The following is a 6,009-nucleotide window of genomic DNA, read 5'->3' as shown; positions in this document are numbered from 1 at the left end:
TCTATATAAGCACTATATGTGCATATGTATGTATAGGTATGTGTGTGTATGGCTGGAAGGATGCATATATATGTATGTGTGTGTGTGTGTGTGTGTGTGTGTGTGTGTGTGTCTGTGTGTGCCTATGTAAACGGTCCATGTGTGTAAGTCTATACGTGTGTGCGAGTGTTTCGTACATGTGTCTATCTTTGCAGATATACAACCGCTGACACACACATAGGCGCATTATCAGTAAATCATTGTACATATTTACATTGGTGTATAGAAAGAGATTGGTTAACACTGGTAAGTTGATAGATGGCAAAACAACAACAACAACAACAACAGCAGCAGCAGCAGCAGCAGGGACAACAACAACAACAAGCGACTAGAACCGCAAGACCAACAAAACGAAAAGAGACGTATGTAAACAAAACTCAGTAAGAACTTACAACAACAAAGCAATAGGAACCAACACCTCTTTCTTCTTCCTTTTTCTTTTCTTTTCTTTTTTCTTCTTCTTTTTTTTTTTTTTTTTTTTTTTTCGTTTTTATTTTCATTTCAGTAAGTGATTCTGCGCAAGCGTGATAACTATTGATGCTCACTTGGACAGCAACACTTACGGAGTAAAACGGAGGGAATCGTGGAGTACCGAAGCGGAAGAAAGTAAAAAAGAAAAAAAAAAACAGTATGAACACAGAAATATCAACACTGCAACTCTAAAAAATTTGAAAATGGCTAACATGTTTTCGCTATTGTTTCAACTACTTCTTTCTCATTATTTATAACTTTACAGAAATATCTGTACGGTTCTGAATCTTCTTCGCATATTTGTTTTTCTATATATCACCATATTCAAAACAAAGCAAAACACAAAAAAGAACAAAAAAGTAAAAAGAAAAAAAAAGCAGCCTCTCTTTCACAGTTTGATTATCCTTTCCTTCCGACATTGTAATGGCTTTTTTAACTTCATGTCCGTTTTACAATGTCTATTTAAAGATGGCATGATATGTTTTGTCTTGTTACAGAGGAAACAGTTTAACACATCTAAACAACTTCTCTCAGTTAAACACCTTACACTCCGATTCACTAAACACACATACAGACAAGCAAAACAAAAAAGAAAATAATGTTTAACGTTTAATCTATTATACACCGAATAATATTCCCTTCCGTCTTGTCTGTCAAACACCTCCTCTTTCTTTTATTAAAACATCTGATCTCGCAAACAATTGTCATACAATTCACGTTTAACACACTACAGTTCTGCGATATGACAGAGCATATACTCTGTACTATGTACTATGTCAGACATCTACCATATGCTTTTTAAACACATGTTGTTGCTTACACATTCTTGAACATTGTTATCAGTCAAAGATATGTCTACATTGTTTCAAGGCATTACTATGTCTCATTCTCTGAATGAATCCATGTCTTAATAGTCTTTGCCAAAAGCCAAACGTTCTCTGCATAGCTTTATACACCAAGCATGACACCTTCCAACGACAATATTTAAACAGTTAATGTTCCAAGCTGTTCAACACAAATATCACGCCCACACACACACACCCCACTAATAACATTAATTTCAAACACTCTAAGTAACACATCCAACCGATGACACACGCGACTCATCTCAGCTGTTCGGATATTTGTTAGTTTGTTTTTTTTTAATTCATTCTCATGATTATCATTATGGCTGGTGCACGTGGATACACAGTTGCACATTGGTAGTAGTATCGCTGTCATTTATAGAGTACTAAGGAAGTAACACTGGAGTACCAACACCTCGTTTGAGCTCGTATATGATCTAAAAGACACGGATTACTAAAACAACATCTTCTATGCACTCTTATTATATTTGATGTGTAACAACTGCCGCAACAAACAACGGTAGCAGTAATAGAGTGCCAACTTCTCCAGGAGCAACAAGTACCAAATTTATCCATCAGCATAACGTCTACAACAGCGGCAGCAGCAGCAGCAGTAGTTATAACAACAACAACAACAACAAAACGAGGAAAACAGTAGTGACACCTATTACAGCAACATCAAAAGAAGTGATATTAATAAACACGTGACAATCACTAACATAGCATCGACTTTCCCAGGAAGAAAACCCATATATCCGACGACAACAGTTCCGACTGCTAAATCACCATTACTACCAGTAACAGCAAAATAAAAACTACAACAGTACCAGTACAAACAACGATTGTTACAACAACAACGACAATACCAATAAAGAATAATCAAAAGTTATAATTATAATTATAATTAGAAGAATAAACTAGAAGGATTAATGACAAAGACACGACACAATTAAAATAGAATGTAATGTCGAGAGAGATAAAGATAGCTGAAGATGGCAAGCAGTGCCGGAAAGTCGGACGAAATTAAAACAAGATGAATGGTACGGAATATATGTTGTAAACACGAATAGTTTGGAATACTAATAAAAACAAGAGAATGTTAATGGAATACATCGTATATACAATGGGGAAAATATGAGGAATATCTTTAAAATAAATGGAATTTGTTTAATGTGTACCGTTTGGAATACGCCATAGATACAATGCCTGAATCGAAGAGGAGTATTTTTTTCTTCTTTTTCTTATTGTGGAAACAAGGACTGCAAACTGAAGAATAGCAAGCAACAACAATAATACCAATAGTAAAGCTTACAGTTATAGAAACAATATTAGTCACAATAACAACAACAGCGACAACAACAACAACAACAACAACAACAGAGGCCGTGATAACCTGTGGTACCAGCGGGGATAATAACAATGATAACTACGTCCTCTGCACAACGTTTGCAGTTAGTAATGATAGTAATAACAGCACAGAAGCCACGACAGTAATAACAACAGAAACAAGAACAAGAACAACAACAACAACAACAACAACAACAACAACAACAACAACAGCAACAACAACAGCAACAAAAACAACAATACTAATAACAACAGCAATAATAACGTCACCACGAGAAAAAGCTCGTAGGAATAATATCAGTAATAACAGCAGCAATATCAGAGGTGAATGACAGTAGCGGTAATAACAGCAACAGCTGTGACAACAATAAATAGCAGCAGCAGCGGGAATGACAACGACGGCGTAATACCAACATGGCCGGACTAACGACACAGTTGACATGTGTAGTTGTTGTTTAGTCTCGGGGTCAGCTGTGATCAAGCATACTTATTATCAAGGGTATTCTATCCGTGAATATCCTGAATTGGATTACATTATTTGATATAGTACTTCATTCTTTTTTTTTTTTTGAAAGAGAAAGACGAAAGTTGGAGGATATTTGATTGCTATTTCTAGCTGGTCGAGTAAACATGCGGAAGAAATTCCCTTGTTGGTTCATAGCACCGTTGATAGATGCGTTTGGTAAAGAACACTAATAAAACAACGACTATAAACAGCAATAACAATAACTGTATCGTCAGCAGCAGCTGTAGTAACTATAGCAACAACAACAACAACAAGCTCAGAGACAGCATCTACAAGATCACCCCCCTCACATCGGTAATAGCAGTAACGACAGACAGAGAGATACATAAACAGTAGCAGACATATTCAACCGTTCCAAGAGTCGGTAACACTCGCAGCAGATGAAGAAATAACAGTAAAAACAACAACAATAAAGGCAACAACAGCTACAAGATAACATGTTGATAACAATAACAGGATCGAAGAAGTGAACAACAGAAAAAAAAAAGAAAAAGGAAGAAAGGACATCCACGAATTTCACAAGGATTGACACCAGACACTGTTATCAAAATGACCAAACAATAAATCCTTTGACGAACGCCTAACTGGTTTCACTTTTACTTGGAGCTATTTTAATGCTTATATATATATATATACATTTCTAGACATTGTCCACAGGCTGGATTATAGTCCTTTTATGTAATTCGCTGTATTATAAGACATAATACGATTGGAGGTCCGGATTGAATTAACAAATCGTCCAACGAAATAGAGATTGTTTCATGGACATTGTATAACAAAAATAAGACAAAATATTTACTCGGATTTCTCTGTTTTACCAAATATTGTATTTATTCTTACGTGGATATGTATAGTGTATACCTCTAAAGAATTGTACAAATAATACTCTTCGCATATATATATATATATATATATATTCGTCAAAGATTACTGCCATCAAACCAGTCGGATATATTCAAGAGAAATACGATACAAGGCAATGGTAAATTCTCTTTTAATTACATCATTTTGGTACTAGATTTTTATCGTGTGTGTGTGTGTGTGTGTGTGTGTGTGTGTGTGTGTGTGTGTATGTGTTTGTAAAATTCAAAGACATGTGTCCATTGAACTTCTATTTAATTAGTATTATCATTCGTTTACATATACACACCCTGATGAATACAGATATGTGTATTAAATATAGAATAAATATATGAGTATATTACATAAGTGTAAATACATAAACTGATACATACGTATTTATATATCTATCTATTCAATTATGTGTGCGTGCATAAACATTTGTATATCTATTTATGCATATATTGTTACATGCCTATAAACATCTACATATATACATTTACATAACCCAACAGGATGTTATACATTAAAAAGCTTTAAAAGAATATTTCCGGCAAAAGAAAAAGAAAATAATTTATCTATATGTAAACAATTGTTTAACAGGAACTCTCTAATGTTCAAAGTCAAACTTAGTATAGAGTAATCGTCTGCGAAATTTCAACATCGTTTTGAGACATTACAAAGTGGATTTAATTGCTTATTCTTTTGATGATCGGAATTTAACTCTAATGGGACCAATTAAGTATAAATTGAAAAAATATTTCATCGAAATGAATTGACTAACATAAAGTAATGAAAATTTTCTTTTCAAATTTAATATTTAAAACGAAAACCGACATAGAAAAAACTTCCTTTAGAGTGTAATAACAGCACTTTTCAATGAATATTTGTAAGTATTTGAAAATATACTTGACATTTAAATACAAAGTATGCATTCAAAAATATGATTTATTTTCTACTATTTTTAAATAGAAGCCAGGAAAATGTGTGAATTCTTGATATTCAAATAAGTACTATTGTTATTATTATTATTATTATTATTATTACCAACAGCATTTTCGTTGAAAAAGAGATATCGTGTTTATATAGATCGTTTTTGTTTTCCCTATCTACAGCCATATAGCATTTAAGACTGTATTTTAAATATTATTTGATTATAAATATGAGACTACCGACATAGTTTCTGCTTATTTCCTAAGCTTTGTCATTCTGTCAACTTATCAATCTTTTAATCGATATATTTAACTCTATATCGCAGGATATTATCTCATTTGAGATATTACATTGAATAGAATATTTTGTAAAAAAAAAATCTTATACATATTTTGAATTTTTTTTTTTTTTATCTTAAAATGATTTTTAGAAATTCTATAAGTAATCCGATCTTAGACGATGACATAACCAGCCGAAAGTTCTATTCCTTACCTTCCTTCTCTTTTGATTTTCGTTTTTTCTTTTTCTTTTACGGAATGATTGCAGACTGTTATAAAATCGAAATAATTATTTTAACAAATAATGCATTTTAATAAATATAAATCACAAAAATTAAAAGTGAAAAACACTTTCTTAGAGTCTTATCTATGCAACTATACTAAAAACAACAAACACACACATAACACATATATACAAATACGCATGTATATATTTATTATGTTATAGATTTGTATCTTAATCCTGGTGTTTGTATATGTATATATGTATGTGTGTGTGTGTTTGTGTGCGTGTGTGTATGCATATATATGTGTGTGTATGTGTGTGCACGTATGTATGCATGCATGTATGTATGCATATGTATATGTATATATACACACTCGCAAATGCACACTCAGGCACAAATATTGTTATACATACATACATACATACATACATATATATACATACATACATATACAAATACATATATATATCTTTATATATATATATATATATATATATATATAT

At 32.4% G+C, this 6,009-nt stretch overlaps 1 protein-coding gene across 1 annotated transcript in view; it reads left to right on the top strand.

Annotated features, from left to right (window-relative positions):
- Positions 1-360: 360 nt before the first annotated feature.
- LOC106879807 (uncharacterized protein DDB_G0283357) overlaps positions 361-6,009 on the top strand; it is a 9,084-nt gene continuing 3,435 nt past the window's right edge. Inside the window, exon 1 of the mRNA XM_014929515.2 lies at positions 361-4,210. The gene's annotated coding sequence lies outside the window, so the exon portion shown is untranslated. The remainder of the gene's footprint in view (positions 4,211-6,009) is intronic.

The sequence above is a fragment of the Octopus bimaculoides genome, chromosome 20 (assembly GCF_001194135.2).
Source record: "Octopus bimaculoides isolate UCB-OBI-ISO-001 chromosome 20, ASM119413v2, whole genome shotgun sequence".
In the NCBI taxonomy this organism is placed as follows: Eukaryota; Metazoa; Mollusca; class Cephalopoda; order Octopoda; family Octopodidae; genus Octopus; species Octopus bimaculoides.
This window is presented reverse-complemented; position numbering and strand designations above follow the sequence as displayed.